Source organism: Narcine bancroftii, chromosome 5 (genome assembly GCF_036971445.1).
Source record: "Narcine bancroftii isolate sNarBan1 chromosome 5, sNarBan1.hap1, whole genome shotgun sequence".
NCBI classification, from domain to species: domain Eukaryota; kingdom Metazoa; phylum Chordata; class Chondrichthyes; order Torpediniformes; family Narcinidae; genus Narcine; species Narcine bancroftii.
This window is the reverse complement of record NC_091473.1, coordinates 207,933,132-207,952,097: the sequence shown is the minus strand read 5'-3', so window position 1 is coordinate 207,952,097 and position 18,966 is coordinate 207,933,132. Positions and strand designations below refer to the sequence as shown.

The 18,966-nt window shown below is 44.9% G+C and overlaps 1 protein-coding gene across 9 annotated transcripts in view; it reads left to right on the top strand.

The window, feature by feature from the left end:
- Positions 1-18,966, top strand: part of LOC138764658 (uncharacterized) — a 60,049-nt gene that overhangs the window by 14,925 nt on the left and 26,158 nt on the right. The window contains exons 2-3 of one of the 9 annotated variants that reach the window (XR_011358277.1): positions 1,217-1,286; positions 6,762-8,365. The exons of 6 other annotated variants lie outside the window; for them this stretch is intronic. The gene's annotated coding sequence lies outside the window, so the exon portion shown is untranslated. Of the gene's footprint in view, positions 1-1,216; positions 1,287-6,761; positions 8,366-18,966 lie in introns of those variants that run through there. 2 more of the 9 variants (XR_011358272.1, XR_011358275.1) reach the window with 2 other exon arrangements.

Below are 18,966 nucleotides of genomic sequence, written 5' to 3'. Positions count from 1 at the left end.
TATCCAGTGGCTGGGGGGCACAAAGAACTCTGGGCGATGTGTGATTGTAATAGCACGCCAATGGTAATTATTTAGACTCCTGCCAAAATTCCATTAAACAGTTCTGTTGGTTCGGCTCACAGACAACTTCTGTTGTGCTTTATTCACTGCACCACTCACAATACCCCCTTTTACAAATACCTGCTTAACGAAAATTCACTTGTATGAAGAAACCTGTGTTCACTTTTATGAAAGGACGAATGGATTTTGAATGGGCTTTTGCAAAAATAGCCATCAATGGTAGTGGAATGGGTCTTTGTTTTATGCCATTTTGGTTAATGAAAGATTCATAAGATTGCTCTAGTTTCATAAAGCAGGTTACCCCCATATAGGTTTCCTTCTTCCTCTTACCGAGTTGCTTTGCCAGTGTTGTCAAGCACAGGTCCTTTTTTCTACCATCTTTTCCCTGTCTCAGTGCCACAAATCTATCCAGAACCCTGGGCAAGTGGTCCTGAAACCTTCTCCATGTAGCTTCTGTGCTTTCTCCTATGAACATCTTTTACCAGTTTACTCTCCCGACTTCCTGCCATATCACATTTTCCCTTCCCAATTATACATTTTCCCATTCTGTTTGCTTTTAGCCTTGTCCCTATATATCCCTCTCTCTTTCTCTCTTTCTCTCTCTCCCCCCGCCACCATTGTGTGCCTACGACACTTTGACAACTCCCTTCCATTTTTCACAGCAACCAACAAACAACATTTGTCACTGAGCAACCAGACTTCCTTCCCCCCCCCCCTCATAATTCAACCATCTATGAACCCAGGATATGGAACAAAGAAGGACCTCGCCAGGCCACTGGCCTCTGCTCCACTTTAGAAGTGCCAGCTCTGAACATCTTTCCCTCTGAGCATTGGAGCTGCTAGTCCTCTGCTGTATTTTACACACTTCCCCACTCCTTATCCCACATGTGGAGCTAGGTGCAGGCTCCTTCTCAGTAATGAAGGGGGTTCCCTGCCATCTTGGACCACCAATTCAGCCTGTTTACTCGCGCGGTCACTCGGCCCGCTACACCATCACTATAAATTCAATTTCTGAAACATCATTTTCAGTAGGAAAATATTTAGTGGTAGGACTGTAGGAGCTTAATAGTTCAGATTTTATTTTATAAAATGTTTTGCTGTGACATTTATAAGATTTAAATATATACCGACATCCATGGTATCTTTTAAATTGTAGAATGGTACACACATCTACCACTTCCACAGGCAACATGTTCCAAATACACAGCAAGAAATTTGTCCTTCAGGTAACTTTAAACTCTTTCTCCTCTTCCTGAAAATGATGTCCTCAAATTTTAGACTTCCCTCCCCCAGTGAGACGACTGTGACTATTTACCTTTTCCAGCTCCTTGTGATTTGACAAACCTATTCCCCTTTCAGCCTCAAATATTCCAGTGAGAAAACCACCAGCCTATCAGTAGTTTTGTGGGTAAGCAGATCAGCAAACACTGGATCATTTTTGGGAACTAAGTGCAAAGGTTGAAACCTTGTGTTTTTGATTTGTAGTTAATTTTGTGCCTATCCCTTGAAGATATTATTGTTTGTAGTATTACTATAGTGGCTAATCCTGCCCGGATCGGGGCCGCCGCCGCCTACCCTTCGCCGGGGCCGGGGCCACTGCTGCTCTCCCTGTGCCCGGACTGGGGCCGCCGCCTCCAACTCTCTTCCTGTATCGGGGCCTCCACCTGCCTCACTGGACCGAGGCCGGGGCCGCCGTCTCCCCCTTGCTCCTGCCCGTATCGGGGCCGCCGCCGTCTACCCTTCGCCCGGGCCGGGGCCGCTCCTGCCCGATCCGGGCAGAGAGTGGGAGGTGGCGGCCCCAGTCCAGGCACAGCGTGAGCTGCGGCGGCCTCGGCCCCGGTCCGGGCAGTATGGACCGACCTAGGAGGGGAGGCAGGCCCCTCCAGCCCGGGTAAGAAACCTGCATAGGAGAAGGCCACTCCGATATAAAACCTACGACCCAAGGACCTCGCTGCCACGTCCCAGCTTGCTTGGCCACGGCACACGAACCATGGGTGTAAAGGGTGGGGCCAGTACTGCGCGCACTGCACTCCACCTAAAAGCTCCTTTGCGCAGGCCCGAGGACAAGTCCACGTCCTCCCCCTCCACGTCCTCCCCCTCCACGTCCTCCCCCTCAAAAGATGCTCACAAACTCAAGCTAGCATGCTGGAACATCAGAACCATGCTAGACAAGGCTGACATCTCCATCGGGCACACAAAACTCAAAACGGTCAACCAGTTTACCTATCTCGGCTGCACCATTTCATCAGATGCAAGGATCGACAATGAGAGAGACAACAGACTCGCCAAGGCAAATAGCGCCTTTGGAAGACTACACAAAAGAGTCTGGAAAAACAACCAACTGAAAAACCTCACAAAGATAAGCGTATACAGAGCCGTTGTCATACCCACACTCCTGTTCGGCTCCGAATCATGGGTCCTCTACCGGCACCACCTACGGCTCTTAGAACACTTCCACCAGCGTTGTCTCCGCTCCATCCTCAACATCCATTGGAGCGCTTTCATCCCTAACGTCGAAGTACTCGAGATGGCAGAGTTCGACAGCATCGAGTCCACGCTGCTGAAGATCCAGCTGCGCTGGATGGGTCACGTCTCCAGAATGGAGGACCATCGCCATCCCAAGATCGTGTTATATGGCGAGCTCTCCACTGGCCACCGTGACAGAGGTGCACCAAAGAAAAGGTACAAGGACTGCCTAAAGAAATCTCTTGGTGCCTGCCACATTGACCACCGCCAGTGGGCTGATAACGCCTCAAACCGTGCATCTTGGCGCCTCACAGTTTGGCGGGCAGCAACCTCCTTTGAAGAAGACCGCAGAGCCCACCTCACTGACAAAAGGCAAAGGAGGAAAAACCCAACACCCAACCCCAACCAACCAATTTTCCCCTGCAACCGCTGCAACCGTGTCTGCCTGTCCCGCATCGGACTTGTCAGCCACAAACGAGCCTGCAGCTGACGTGGACTTTTTACACCCTCCATAAATCTTCGTCCGCGAAGCCAAGCCAAAGAGAAAAAAAATAGTGGCTAATGATGTCATATGTCATAATATTCAGGGGGACAGAGAACTCATATTTCATTCTTTGAAGAATCCCGACAGACACATAAGCTCAAGATACTTGTCCTTGAATTAAATCTTAATTCATCTATTTTGTCTATTTCTTCTTTTAATGTTTAAAGTTGAATTTTGCCATATCATTATTACAATATATGCCTTGTTTACTCGTTGTTATGAAAATCTCAATGTAAAGTTATGCAAAATATTTATTCATTTTATCAACAACTTAAAGCTTCATCTACAAAGTTTGATTTATTGGATTAATAAAAGAGTAATTTGGAATATCATCGCTCACATTTTCTTGAAGATGACAAGTTTTGAAAGTGGGAAATATTAGAAATTGGGAAGTATCGTCTATATTTTATTCAAAGAAAAGTTATGTATGTGAACTTTGATTGGAAGAAAGGCGCATAAAATTTGTATGCAACAAGAATTTAAGCTTTAATGAGAAGTTTGTGAGAATATTCCCGAAGCCTCGTTTAGAACATATCTGTCTGACTGCAGACACCTGTAACCTTGAAGAGATAATAGCTGATGGACCACAGAATGTGGCAGGTAGACCAGAAGTATGTGTTCTAAAAAGAACTGAAACAAAAGTTTGTGTGCAGAACACAGAGACAATTCAGCCAGCGAAATCTTCTCAAAGGGACCACGTGAGATACAAATTTGTTTACAATTCTCAGGAACCAGGAGAAGACAGGCTGCAGTGTGAAGAATCCAAGATTGAGAAGCGGTCTCATCGGTCTAAAGACCTCAAGCAAACAGCTCCTCTCAGAACCGTTTGGTTGTGAGTTGAGCCAGCAAGGCAAACCAACAACGATTGGCAGGAGATTGGAACCAGCCACTATTGAAGAAGCTGCTTCAACTACCAAGCAAGAAGGCACTTCATGCCTCATGAGCTGACTTAAAAGTTAGTGGCACTGAAACTGGTGAATCAATGTTGCAAAGCCCTACTGGTGCTGTACCAAGCAAAATGCTGAAGACAGAGGCTCAATCAGTGATATCTGATAGTATTTCCAAGGTTATGAGCGTAGGAAGATCTTCAAAGTCTTCAAAGGCATCTAGAAGAAGTACAGCTTTATATGCTTCAAGCATGTCAGCTATGCCTGCTAAGGCGCAAGCAGACTTGGCTACTATCTGTACACAACGCGAGTGGTTGGAGAAAAGATGTGCTTTAGAAGATATGGAAGCTGAAATGAAGAATCAGCAAGAAGAACAAAAAAGATTATTGAAGAGAGAAAAGAAAAGACTACATCTTGAGGAACAATATGCTATGAATTTGGCCAAAGTCAAAGCATTAGCTCAGGCTTCTGCAAGATCTATCACTCAAAGTGAAACACCCAAAGAGCTAGCACCTAACATTCCTGCATAGCATTGGGTACTGCAGCCACAAGAAACATGTATACTCGAGCAAGGAACCACGGGTGGCGCTGATAGTACTCGAATGTCAATGACCAACTAAGTGGAAAGAGCTCGTGACATTCAATCTTTTCCGAGCGCACAATATTTGAATGTTCCCGAAAGGAGAACATTTCAAAAAGGTTAAACTGTAGCTGACCACTACGAAGAAACACACACACACACACACACACACACACACACACAGCTGCTTTTAGGGTTTCCCACGAAGATCATGCGTCGGCAGTTGCGGCTAGGGGAGTTCAGCTGGCACGTTTTGGTGGCCACAGAGTGGATGCCTTTTTGGCACTTGAACGTACCAGCTGAGGGACTTGGTCACATCTACCCATGAAAGCCGGCTCCTCGGGACAGTGGTCTAGTCCCACCCACACTGCCTTGACATCATTGCAGCGCATCAGGCTGATGTGGAACACAACAGAATCAGGAGCATGGAGGACAGAAGGGAAAGTGGTGCAAGGTTAGGTTGGACTGACGGCACTGCAGTGGAGAAAAGGGTAGCACAAATGCCGTGGTGACAAACCTGGGATGGGACTGGCAACCATGGGGGGAATGTCCCCACTGGCTACGACGAGTGTCTCCACGGCCGGACTTTCAACCAGTCATGTCGGACGAAAGGTGTGCACATACATCAAGGAAGCAGCGGGCTGAATGCACCAGCCATTCTCCACACCCTCCTCCCCAAGTTACTCCATGCATTCACATCAATCTAGAAAGATACAAAGTTGTCACTAAACAGTTGAAAAGAGGTCACTTGGTTACCACTTTGAGTTCTCCACAGTTTAAGACCAAGGCACAGTTCTGTTGTTGCGACATGCTTTGTATGAGATTCCTTTCCTTCTGACTTCTGATTTATGTGACTTTGGGCTGGAAGCTGTTCCAGTATCAGTGGCTCTTATTTGCCCTCTGCAGGATTCCTTGGCCCCTTTCCCCGGAGCTGATGAGACACTCACTCTTACTGCAACCAGTGCAACTGTACAGTGTGTTTGCTTGCCTCATGAAGTGGGGTTTACATACGTCCACGCATAGACAATATCCATGGCAACCTTTGAGACGTTGGGGGGGGTGCCTGTTGAGGGTGTCTGTTGGTGGGGGGGGGGTATATGTCCAATCCTACAGGGCTATCTATGATAGATGGAGATACACTAGCTAAACCAATTAGAAGTCAACTTTGCTCAGTTTAACTCCACCTCCTGCCATTGAGATGGATAGTCCAGGCAAGTTTGTTTTGGTGAATGGTTACCAGTTCACTCAGCAGGTCAAGAGTGTCCTCCATGTAGCAAAGGGCAAAAATACACAACCGACATTTCGGGCTTGAGCCCTTCATCAAGGCATGCTTGAGGGAGAAGTGGAGAGAGCAGCAGTCAGTGCTGTGTAGTACCTGAAATCCCTACAGGGGCCAAACTGCAAGGCCTGGAATTGATACCTTGATGAAGGGCTCAAGCCCGCAGTTGATCATGCATTCCCGCCCCCGCCACGCAAAGGACACCGTTCGAACAGCTGAGCTTCCTCACCTTGGTGTCTTTACTTCCAAATAACAATTTCAAATTGATTAATCTGATATTATAAAGTACGATATCACTGCAGTATACAGGACAGAGTTGATGGCTGATGACATCACCGCAACATCATCAGCCCACCCTCTGGCAGCCCAGCTTCTTTCAGCTGCCACGGTGGATACTCCAAGCAAGATTTTAGACCTACTACAGAAGAGTTGGGTGAGTAGACCTCCTGGCCGGATACTCCTGTTTCAGATGGCCACAGGAGCACAATGTGCGGCTTTCCAGTCGGGTATTGTGGCCATTTGAAAGTGCCTAAAGAAAGACACACACTGTGTGGTAGGTTAAGCTCACTCCATTATTCGGGATGGAAAGGCCACTTTTGCTGATTGACTGAGTTCATCCATATGAATAACAATAGCAGGTGGGAACATCCATGCATATGAAGGCCCTTCGTACAAAGCCTGTTTCTGCTGAGTTAACTGGGCAGCTTGACCAACTCCATATTATGGCTGTTAGTCTGATGCTCCCCCAGCTTCGACCCCTGCTGGTTTAGACAATAGACAATAGGAGCTGGAGTAGGCCCTTCGGTTATCCTGGGAGTCGCTTTAGCGATCTCTGTCCACGTCTGCCCACCGCGCAATGTGCTGGCCCGATCTCTGCAATTGCAGGCCACCACAAAACCAAGCGAGTTGATCATACTCAACCATTTATGTCTCTTCATGTTGCAGAAGAACTAGCAACAAGTCAAGGATGCCATCACTTACAAATCAAGCTCCTACACCTATGGCACCAGTTCAAGTTCTGTTTGGTCCATTCACAAGACAACCATTCGCAAGTTATGGTGGACAAGACAAACTCATAGCAAAACAAAATGAAATTTCTGTTATGTTAGTGCAGCAACAGGTTCATATTTTTTAACTTTTTATTTTATTATAATTTTTTATTTTTCACTCTGTGAACCGTGTCAATCAAAATAAAAACAAACGTTTCTCATTAAATATACACAGTGGCATTTTCTCCCTTTTCCCCCCCTACCCTACCTCCCCCTTTCCCACCCCCTCCAAAACCAATAAATATTCAACATATACCATTAAACAATGTCATCACACAATGAAAAATAAACATGAAAAATGTGTCATCTACTTTTACCTACTGGATCAAGACGTTTTGTCTTTTTATCATTTATGGGGTGGAGGTCCGAGGCAAGCACTCTCTGTTATGTTCCATGTATGGTTCCCAAATTTGTTCAAATAATGTGACTTTATTTTTTAAATGTTATTTTTTTCCAAAGGAATACATTATTCATTTCCATGTACCTTTGCTGTATTCTCAGGCTCTCTTCCATTTTCCAAGTTGACATTATACATTTTTTGGTTACTGCTAAGGCTGTCATAATAAATCTTTTTTGCGCTTTATCCAATTTGAGGCCTAATTCCTTACGTCTTATATTAAAATCCAGATCTCTGGATTTTTTGGTATGTTATTTTTGTGATTTTATTTATTATCCGATTTAGATCTTCCCAAAACATTTTCACTTTCTTACATGCCCAAATTGCATGTACTGTTGTTCCCATTTCCTTCTTACAGTGAAAACATCTATCTGATAATGTTGGATCCCATTCTTTTAACTTTTGAGGCGTGATATATAACCTGTGTAACAAATTATACTGTATCATGCATAACCTTGTGTTTATTATATTCTTCATACTTCCAGAACATAATTTTTCCCATGTTTCATTTTTTTATCTTTATGTTTAAATCCTTTTCCCCACTTTTGTTTAGGTTTATAGCTTATTTCATCCTTTTCCTTATCTTGCAGCTTAATGTACATGTTTGTTATAAATCTTTTAATTATCATTGTGTCTGTAATCATATATTCAAAGCTGCTTCCTTCCAGTAATCTCAGTCTGTTTCCCAGTTTACCCTTTCAATAAGCTTTCAGTTGATGATATGCAGACATTGAGTTATTCCACATTTGTACTTCAACTGTTCAAATGTTAATAAATTATTTCTCAAAAAACAATTTTCTATTCTTTTGATTCCTTTTCTCTCCCATTCTCTAAAGGAAAGGTTATCTATTGCAAAAGGGATTAGTGGGTTTTGTGTCAATACAATTTTGGTATTTGGTAAATCATTTTTTTCCTTTCTAAGTGGATCTTCTTCCATATATTAAGTAAATGATGCAATACTGGTGAGCTTTTATATTGCACCAGCTTTTCCTCCCACTCATAAAGTGTATGTTACGGTACCTGCTCCCCTATATTATTTAGTTCTATCTTATTCCAGTCTGGTTTTTCCCTTGTCTGGTAAAAATCTGATAAATACCTTAATTGTGCTGCTCTATAATACTTTTTAAAGTTTGGTAATTGTAAACAACCTTGATTGTATCTTTCTGTCAATTTATCTTAAGCTATCCTCGGTTTCCACTCTTTCCACAAAAATTTCCTTATTACTCTCTTTCGTTCATTAAAGAATTTCTCTATTAAGGGAATTGGCAACGATTGAAATAAGTATTGTATCCTTGGGAAGACATTCATTTTAATGCAATTTACCCTCCCTATCAACGTTAGTGGTAATTCTTTCCAATGTTCTAAGTCTTCCTGTCATTTCTTTATTAGTGGCTGATAATTTAGTTTGTACAGGTGGCTTAAGTTATTATCTAACCCAATACCTAGGTATTGGATTGCTTGTGTTTGCCATTTAAATGGTGAATCTTTTTTAAATTCTGTATAATCCGCGTTACTCATTGGCATCACTTCACGTTTATTTGCGTTGATCTTGTACCCCGATATTTCTCCATACTCCTTCAATTTCTTATGTAATTCTTTTATTGATATTTCTGGTTCTGTTAAGTATACTATGATGTCATCTGCAAAAAACTGATTTTTTACTCCTCCTTTATTTTATCCCTTTTATTTTATTTTCTGTTCTTATCAGTTCTGCCAATGGTTCTATTGCTGAAGCAAACAATGAGGGGGATAATGGACATACCTGTCTAGATGATCGACTTCATTTAAATTGGTTCGATACATATCCATTTACTGTTACCTTCACCAATGGTCCATTATATGATTTAATCCAATTAATATATTTTTCTGGTAGATTGAACCTCTGTAATACTTTAAATAAATAATTGCATTCTACTCTGTCAAAGGCTTTTTCTGCATCTAAATCAACAGCCACTGTTAGCTTCTTATTTCCTTGAACTGCATGAATTAGATTAATAAGTTTACAGGCATTATCGCTGTTCGTCTTTTCTTAATAAATGCAGATTGATCATGTTTTACTATTTTTGGTACACAATCGAACAATGTGTATGCTAATAATTTTGCTATTATTTTATAATCTGAATTAAGTAGAGATATTGGTCTCTATGATGCTGGTGTTAATGGATCCTTCCCTGTCTTTGGTATTACTGTAATTATTGATGTCTTACATGAATCTGGCAAGTTTTGTGTTTATTCAGTTTGGTTCATTACTTCCAGGAGAGGAGGAATTAATACCTCTTTAAATGTTTTATAGTATTCTATTGGGAATCCATCCTCTCCAGGCATTTTATTGTTCGGCAGCCTTTTTAATATATCCTGTAATTGCTCTGTTTCAAATGGTTTATCAGTTTGTTTTGTTCCTCTTGCAATTTCAATAGTTCAATTTTAGCTAAAAACTCTTCTATTTTATCATATTTCCCCTCCTTCTCAGTTTGGTATAATTGTTCATAAAATTCCTTAAAGTTCTCATTAATCTCTATTGGGTTAAATGTAATTTGTCTGTCCTTTTTCCTTGATGCCAATACAGTTCTTTTAGCTTGTTCTGTTTTAAGTTGCCAGGCTAATATTTTGTGATTTATTTTTTCTCCTAGTTCGCAATATGTTTGCTTTATTTTCATTTTGTTCTTCTCCACCTTGTATGTTTGTAATGTTTCGTATTTTATTTTTTTGTCCGCCAATTCTCTCCTTTTCAGTATATCATCCCTTTTTACTAGTTCCTTTTCTGTACTTACAATCTCCCTTTTGAACTGCTCGATTTCCCGATTGCATTGCTTTTTCATCTTAGTTTCACATATTATTATCTGCCCTCTAATCAAGGCTTTCATTGCAACCATAATATAAATTTGCCTTTCACTCATTCTGTATTTATTTCAAAATATGTTTTAATTTGACCTTCAATAAACTCTCTAAATTCCTGCTTTTTAAGTAGCAGGAAGTTTATTTAACCTGTAAAGATATATGTTCTTGGTGGGATGTCCTCCAGTTCTATTGCTAATAACAGGAGTGAATGATCAGATAGTAATCTTACTTTATATTCAGTTTTCCTAACTCTCCCTTGATTAAGGGCCGACAACAAAAACATATCAATCCTTGAGTATGTTTTATCCCTACTTGAATAATATGAGTATTCCTTCTCTCTTGGGTGCTGCCTCCTCCATATATCTATAATTGTCATTTCCTGCATTGATTTAACCATAAACTTGGCCACTTTATTCTTTTTACTAGTCTTTTGTCCAGTTTTATCCAACATTGGATCCAAATTAAGGTTAAAATCCCCTCCTATCAATATATTTCCTTGTGTATCTACAATCTTCAAAAAAAATCTTGCATAAACTTTTGATCCTCCTCAAGTTCCAAAAATCTGAATATATCTGACAGTTTATCATTACATATGTCCCTGCTGGATCTATTATTTCTTCCTCTATTTTGATTGCTACATTTTTATTAATCAATATAGCTACACCTCTAGCTTTTGAATTATATGACGCTGCCGCTACGTGTCCGAAGGAGTCTCTCTTTAATTTGTTATGTTCCACTTCAGTTAGATGCGTTTCCTGCACAAATACTATATCTATGTTTTCTTTTTTCAGTAAGTTTAATAGCCTCTTCCTTTTAATTTGGTTATGTATTCCATTAATGCTTATAGACATATAGTTCAACGTGGCCATCTCATATCCTGTTTACACCTCATTTCCTCTTCCTCACCACCACCATCCCCCTTTCCCCCATTTTCATCTCTCAGCTTTCCTTTTTTGAACTCAATGTATGACAAAACATTTAAAACATAAAATACTCCAACAACTCACACATCAAATATTACCTTAACCCCAAACACCACCTCCCCCCCTCCCCCTGAGTTGCCCCTTATCCCTTGCTGGGCAACTACAACTCCCCTTTCCATTTCGATTGTGATCTTGCTCGCAAGCGTCAACTGATTTCACAGTGACGGTTATTCTCTCTCCCCCAACCCCCCCCCAGAAAACACTTTTTTTACACACATACACAAAGTTCTCCCTTTTTTCCCCTTACTTCCTTCCTTCCCTTCTCTTTCCCTTCTTTAGTTCTTTATATATATTTTATCGCCATTCTTCATTCTTATTACATCTCTTCATCTCTCCTTCTGTCCTGCAAGCGTTCTGCAAATTCTTGTGCTTCCTCCGGATCCGAGAACAGTCTGCTTTGGTCCCTGGGGATAAATATTTTAAGCACAGCTGGATGTCTTAACATGAATTTATAACCTTTATTCCATAGGATCAATTTTGCTATATTAAACTCCTTCCTCTTCTTTAAGAGTTCAAACATTATGCCTGGGTAAAAAAATATTTTTTGACCCTTGTATTCCAATGGTTTATTGTCTTCTCTAATTTTATTCCTTGCCCGCTCCAGTATATTTTCTCTTGTCTTATGTCTCAAAAATTTGACTAAAATGGATCTTGGTTTTTGATGTGTCTGTGGATTCGGAGCTAGTGTTCTGTGTCCCCTTTCTATTTCCACTTCTTCCTGCATTTCTGTAATTCCCAGGACCTTCGGGATTCATTCTTTTATAAATTCCTTATATCTGTGCCTTCTTCATCTTCCTTTCAGCCCACTATTTTTATGTTGTTTCGCCTACTATAATTTTCCAACATATCAATTTTCTGAGCTAACAACTCTTGTGTCTCTTTAATTTTGTTTGTCACTTTCTTCCAATTTTCCTCTAAAGTCGTTTACTTCAGCGTTCAGAGAAACTACAGCGTTTCTCGTTCTTCCACATTTTCAACTCTTCCCTATTTCTGTCATGACTAGTTCTAATCTTTGCATTTTATCTTCTGTTCTTTTCATTTTTCTTTTAATTGCACTAAATTCTAATGACAACCATTCTTTTAATGCTCTCATTTGTTCTTCATTATTCTTTATTCTGTCCATCTGTTTTACCTTCTATCTCTCTGTGAAGATCTTAGTCTTCTTCTGTGTCTGTACCTATGTTTGTGTCTTCTTCTTTGTATCTGTGTCTCTTCTGATGAGTAGCTTGTCTCAATTTGTCAGTTCTCTTCTTGCTTGGCCTCTTGCTGTTGATCCTCTCCTTCTGAGCTGCTCATCTGTCGAGCCTCCTGCTGCTGCTCCTCTTGCCGTTCACCCCGTCGACTTTCTTTCTCACCTGGTACTTCACTCCCTCTCCTATCGCTTTCCTCATCTTCCAGCTGAGAGCCCTGGTGTCAGGCGTCCCTCAGCTGGTTGCGCCATGGTTGCCTGCTCCTCGGCTGAGCCCCCCTCCCGTCGGTGTTTTCCTTTATCTTGGATTGCGCACTACGCACTTTTGTTTGGCTCAGAGAGCCATTTTTGCAGTCCACCGGTCGGGGGGGTCGCGATGCCGCAGGTCCGACACCAACCTCGGAAATCGAGCGCTTTTCTCCACCACGGCTCCCTGTTCGTTCGTGCAGGTGAAGCCTTCTCCTTTCTTTAACGGTGTCTTTTCTTCTTTTTTTCATGTTTTTACTTTTTCCTTCTTGGGTGCCATCTTCTTTCTCTTCTCTGCAACTTTATCTTTTATTTCTTATATTTTATATTTATTGAACTTTGTCTTTTCTTAACTTTTTTTCTTCTTTTCTGGAGAGGGCTGGTTTTACCCTACCGGCCACGACTCCATCAAGTGACTCCTTCCTATATTTTATTACTTGAGGGAAATTAAAGTTTTTCAATGCAGATCCATTACAATATCTGACGTTCATGAAATCCTTTGAACTTCACATTGAAAGTAATACTAAAAAAGCTAAAGATCGTCTGTATTACCTGGAACAGTTTACTGGGGGACAGGTGAAGGAGTTAGTCAAAAGTTGCCAATATATAGTATTGTGGCGGTGTGGGCAGTGGAAGAAACACAGCCACCACATTGAGGGTCGTAACGACAGTTTTAAGGGCAGCATGAGCTCAGTCACCTGGTGCATTGTGACATCATAATCGCTGCCCAGGGTGCACGCTGGAAGGGATGCTGGAGTCGGAGGGAGACCTCAGATGACATCATTTCCCCATGGCTACCCCACCACATGGCAATACAAGCGAGGCCGGTTTGCCATGAGGATGTGCACCACCACACAAACCACCCCCCCCCCCCCAGAACTGGCTATGCATCCTGTCGCTTTGGCAGCCAGCCCCGGTGCTTGGGCGTGGCCTTCTGCACCGGCTGTGATAACTCCAGATGGGCCGTCTTCAGGTGGTCCACTGTAAAACGATCCTCTCTCCCCCCAAAGTCCAGGGTGAAGGTTCTGCTGGACATTGAATGGCCTCTCGTACAGTCGCTATAGTGGTGCATCTTGTGGTCCACTCCACACAAAAACGAACTGGGCCGAATCAAGCTCTTTGGGGAGGGAGTGGGGGAGCTAGGGAGGCCAGTTGCCTGCGTAGGTCCAACAGCAGGTTTTTGTCAGTAGCCATGGTGTCAGGGTCTGCGCCAAAAATCTCACCTGGCAGGGAAAGCGGTGTGCCACAGACCATCTCCACTGCTGAAGCCTGCAGGTGCCGTCCTAATCCCAAGGAGGACCCAGGGTAGTTCGTCCGCCCAGTCTGGTCCAGAGAGCCTGGCCATAAGCGATGCCTTCAGGTGCCTGTGGAACCTCTCCACCAACCCGCTGAACTGCGGGTGGTTTGCTGTGGTGTGATGAAGCTTGACCTCTAGGAGCTTCGCCATTTCAGTCCACAGGGCAGACGTGACCTGCGCCGCTCTGTCGCTAGTGATGTGTGCTGGGACTCCAAAACTGGCACTTCTCCGCAGAAGCCTCCTTAATCGGGACGGTCTCCAGCCACTTTGTGGCCTGATTCACCACCGTGAGGAGGTAATGAGCCTCCTTGGACAGGGGCCTGATGACATCAACATGGATGTGTTGGAATCTGCGAACCGCTGGGTCGAAGTTCTAGATGGGGGCTCGTGTTTATTGGTGGACCTTGGAGGTCTGGCACCTGGTACAGTTCCTGGCCAGTTCCGTCACTTCCTTCTTCAGCCCGTGCCACACAAACTGCTCCACGACCATCTGCACGGTTGTCTTCACTGCTGGGTGAGCGAAGTCGTGGATCAGACTGAAGACCTTTGCCCTCCAGTGCGGCAGGACCACCGGACGCAGCATGCCTGTTGAGACGTCGCAGAGCAATGTGTCCAGGCTGCTTGGCACCTAGACATCCTGGAGTTTGAGGCCCAAGATGGCGATCCGCAAGGCCTGCATCTCCTCATCATTCCTCTGGGTCTTAGCCAGTTGCTTGAAATCCAGGCTGGGCATGAGCGTGTTGATGTCTGGATGGGAGAGCGCATCCGCCATTACATTGTCCTTACCGGCCCTGTGTCGGATGTCAGTCGTGAACTCAGACACGTACGAAAGGTGGCGCTGCTGTCTGGCGGACCACGGGATCCTTGGTCATCACCAGTGCTTGAGTGTGGGGCTTGTGATCCGTAAAGGCTGTGAACAGCCTGCCCACGAGGAAGTAGCGGAAATGGCGCCAGGAGCTCCCAGTCGAAGGCACTGTATTTGAGCTCAGGCGGGTGAAAAAGGCCAGCGGGTGCCATTGTCCAACGAGCAACTGTTCCAGAATCTCTCCCCAACCCCCGCCACTGCAGTAGCTGAGGCACCCATGGAGACCGCCGTGTGCACCTCCGGCCACAGGTGCACAAGCAGCGTGGTGCTGGCTAGAGCATCCTTTGTCACAATGAAAGCACTGTCCGTCTCCTCTGACCACAATAAAGTTTTTTCTTTGGTGGCCATGAACGCGAACAATGAGTGCATGGTGCGCAGAGCTCCGGGGATGAAACGATGGTAAAAAGTTCACCATGCCCGCAAACACTTTTTTTTCTCCAATTTTTTATTTTTCACACTATTAAACATATAAATCAAAATACACACAAACATTTCCCTCTTGAATATACACAGTGTCATTTCCCCCCACCCCCCACCCTCTGCGAACTCTTGAAGGCCTTTCAGGGTGAAGGGTTTGGGGAATCGGAACAGCTGCAAACTTCTCTGGCGCCGGCACAGACCCAGCCCCCGAAATGGTGTCCCCCAGGAACTTGAGGGACTCCTTGTCAAACTGGCATTGGCCTCCTCCTTTGCCTGCTTGAGCTTCTCAGGCGCAACTGTCTGCGTCTAGCATGCAGAGGGGGGCCCCATGCTGGGGCATGGCGGCATTGAATCATGGCTCTAAGATGGCAGGGTATACATGGAGGATCTCATCGAACTCGTCCCTGGTGACGGCTACGCCGATTTCAGGCCTGCTGGCTTCTGCTGTGTCTCCTTGGGTGGAGAGGAACGTTCAGGCATTGACTAGCCTTTTGCCTTTCATGTTCACCAGTAGGCCGTGAGCTCTGAGGGAGTCGGCCCCTAACAGCGCGGTGCCCACGGAGGCGAGGATGAATTTCCAGAGGAACTTCTCCTTCCCTATCTGTATCTGTGCCCTGCAGGTGCCGTAGGTCCTGATGGTGGAGTGGTTGGCCACCCGTGGGGTTTGACCTCAAGATCGGGTGCATCTCTAATGCTGTGGGGGTTGAAATATGCTGAGCTCAGCCCCTGTGCCCACCAGGAATCGGCATCCGGTGTATCTGTCCATCACATGAAGGAAGCTGTTTGTGTGGCCAGCCATCGCAACCATCAACACGGATGGCCTGGTCATTTCCCTGATATCCGCAGGGCTGGCACACTTATGGGCTTGCGCTCCCCAGCGCTGGTGGTAGAAACACCAGGTTGACTGGCCCTCCTCTGGCTTGGTCTTGGGAACGGCTTGTGGTTGGCTGGCTCCTGGTCGTGCCACCGAGTTGAGGGCTGCCTCGTTCTCCTGCTTTGTGCGCCAGAGGGCACCTGCATGGGATGTTGCTCTCCTTGGGTTCGAGAAGTCTTCATCTGTGAGAAGCAGCTGGATGTCCTCCGGCATCTTTTCCAGGAATATCTGGCAGACGAGAAAACAAGGCTTGTAGTCTTCCGCCAGGGCCAGCATTTTGTCCATCAGTGCCGACAGACTACGGTCCCCAAGACCATCTAGGTGAAGGAACCTGGAAGCCCTTTGCTGGGGAGTTAGCCTGAAAGTTTCAAGCAGAATATCTTGAGGGCAGTGTACTTGCCCATAGCCAGGAGGTTGTGGATGATGTCGTGCACCCTCATTGGCGTATCTTGGTCCAGAGCACTCATGAAATGATAGAACATCGTGGCATCTGAGGAGATGTTGCGGAATTGAAATTGTGCTTCCGCCTGCCAGAACCAAGTTCTCAGTTGGTGGGTCCAAAAGGGGGTAAGCTGGATGGAGACAGTGTCAATCTCTGCTGAATCCATGGTGTTTTGAGTCCAGAAAAATGTTTGGGCTCATTGGGGTTAACACTGTAGCGGTGTGAGCAGTGGAAGAAACACAGCCACCATGTTGAGGGTCATTAACGACTGTTTTTGTTCAACTTCAGTGTGCCCCTTTAAGGGCAACAGGAGCTCAATCACCTGGTGCATTGTGACATCATAACCGCTGGCCAGGGTTCGCACTGGAAGGGATACTGGAGTCAGAGTCTGATGGAGTCTGATGATGCCATTTCCCTATGGCTGCCCTGCCACATAGCGATACAAGCGGGACCGGTTCGCCATGAGGATGTGTGCTGCCACGCGGTAATGGAGAGGCAGTGTTCCACCACCAAGTGGCGCTGCTGCACTCCTGTTTAGAGGACACACTACCTGCCAGTCAAGGTCAAAGACTCACCCTAAGCCATTAAGGTGACCCTTACTAAATCACCAGGTGCTGCAGGCCAGGTAACCCACCCAGACTCAGCCCTGACCTTCACCCAACTGGCCCAGGTGAATCACCCCTGCTGAGCCGCTGCACTTGGCTTCAAGCCATTGGCCACAGCAACCACACTGACCCTTACGATTGCCCCCCACTCCTCCACCCTTGCCTCTTTGGACTCCTCGAGGTATGTAAGTATTACCTTCCACACTGGGTTGGGGTCAGTCTCGAGGTTAGGTAGCTAGAGCCGTGTCCGTACCGGTCAAGGGGTAGGGGCACGTAGTATCACCATGATCTGATTGTTGAATATGCATGCTCTTGTCATTTCCACAGTTTCTGTCTGTTTCCCCCTCGTCATCCAAAAGTATATTTACCCCCTGCGTATTGTGTATGTGTGTCGAGGTTTGCTTAATATATTGACCCTGTTCTATTTCCATCCCTGAAATAAACGTGTGCTTTGTACCTGCACTTTGGTCTGGTTCTTAACCTGTGGGACCCACATGAACCCAAACAAGATCTGGATCCAGACCAAGGTTTGAAAAGGGCAAAAGAATTATTGCCCCATCGTTATAGCGATGATGACCATAAAATCGCAAGGGCCCACGTGGACAAAGTTCTTTATTGGCCAGAACTTAAATCAGAGGGCGCAAAACTTTACAAGCACGTGCTCTCTTTCTGAGAGGATGCTGTAACGCAATGGGAATGAGTGTACATTTGCAAGAGCTGAATTTGCTTGCTAATTTATTGATTATGTTCAGTAAATGACCTGATAAGCTGAGGGACATACGGAGAAAGAAAGTTGCACAGCTTAAGGTTCTTCCTGAAAGGGACGCCACTTTTGTGGAGGTTAACACTGTCCCAGTATTTGAAAATATTAAGGATACTTCAATAGTTCCTGAAGATGTAAACAAGTCTAAACAGGAACCAAAGGGAAGTACCTTTGTTAATGTTGTGTCAGATACAAGCTGTTGGAAGGGTCTGTGTGAGTCAACAGGTTAAGAACCAGACCAAAGTCAAGTTACAAAGCACACATTTATTTTGGGGATGCAAACGGGACAACAGGGTCAATATGCGACAAACCGCTACACACATACATAATATGAAAGGGGTAAATGTACACTTTCAATAACGAGGAAGAAACTGAGAGAAGACTGGGGAAAATTACATGAATACACACATTCAACAGTCAGGATCAAGGTGATTGCCCCCACACCTTGACCGGTTCGGACATGGCTCTTGAACCTCACCTCAGGACTCACCCCAACCAAGAGCGAAGTCCAAGAGAGGCAGAACAAAGGGCCACATGGCCCTTTATAGTTCTGCAGGCAGATTTGGCAGGGCCAATCACTCAGGGCAGGCTGGGCCCCATTGGCCGCTGTGGCCAATGGCTCGAAGCCAAGTGCAGGGGCTCAGCAGGGGTCCACTGAGGTGATTGAGTGAAGGTCAGGGCAGAGTTAGGGCAGGCTGCCTGGACTGCAGCACCTGGTGATTTAGGTGGGCTGATCGCAAGGGTCACCTTAATGGCATGGGGTGAGTCTTTGACCTTGAATGGCAGGTACTATGTTTTCCGAACAGAAGTGCAGCAGCGCCACCAGATGGTGGACACTGACTCTCAATTACAATCCACCCCTTTGGAAGACACACTGCACACCAATAATATATGACAGGTGATAAGTAAATCTAACTGGATAATAATGGTGAGGTGTGTATGATTTGACAGGCACAACAAAGAATTATCAGGTCTATAATAATAAATGCAATACCCCAATTTATGATAATTGCCCAAATCTCCCCCCCCCCCAATGGAGCCAAAAGACCACCAGTCTCCCCATGAGGTGATGTCCTGGAGGAACCAGTCCATGGATTTTTAAATTTTAGCCACTGAGTTCCGAATGTGGTCAGCCAGGTAGGTGATGTTGGAGGATTTGTTGGGTATGGAGGTGCAGCACTC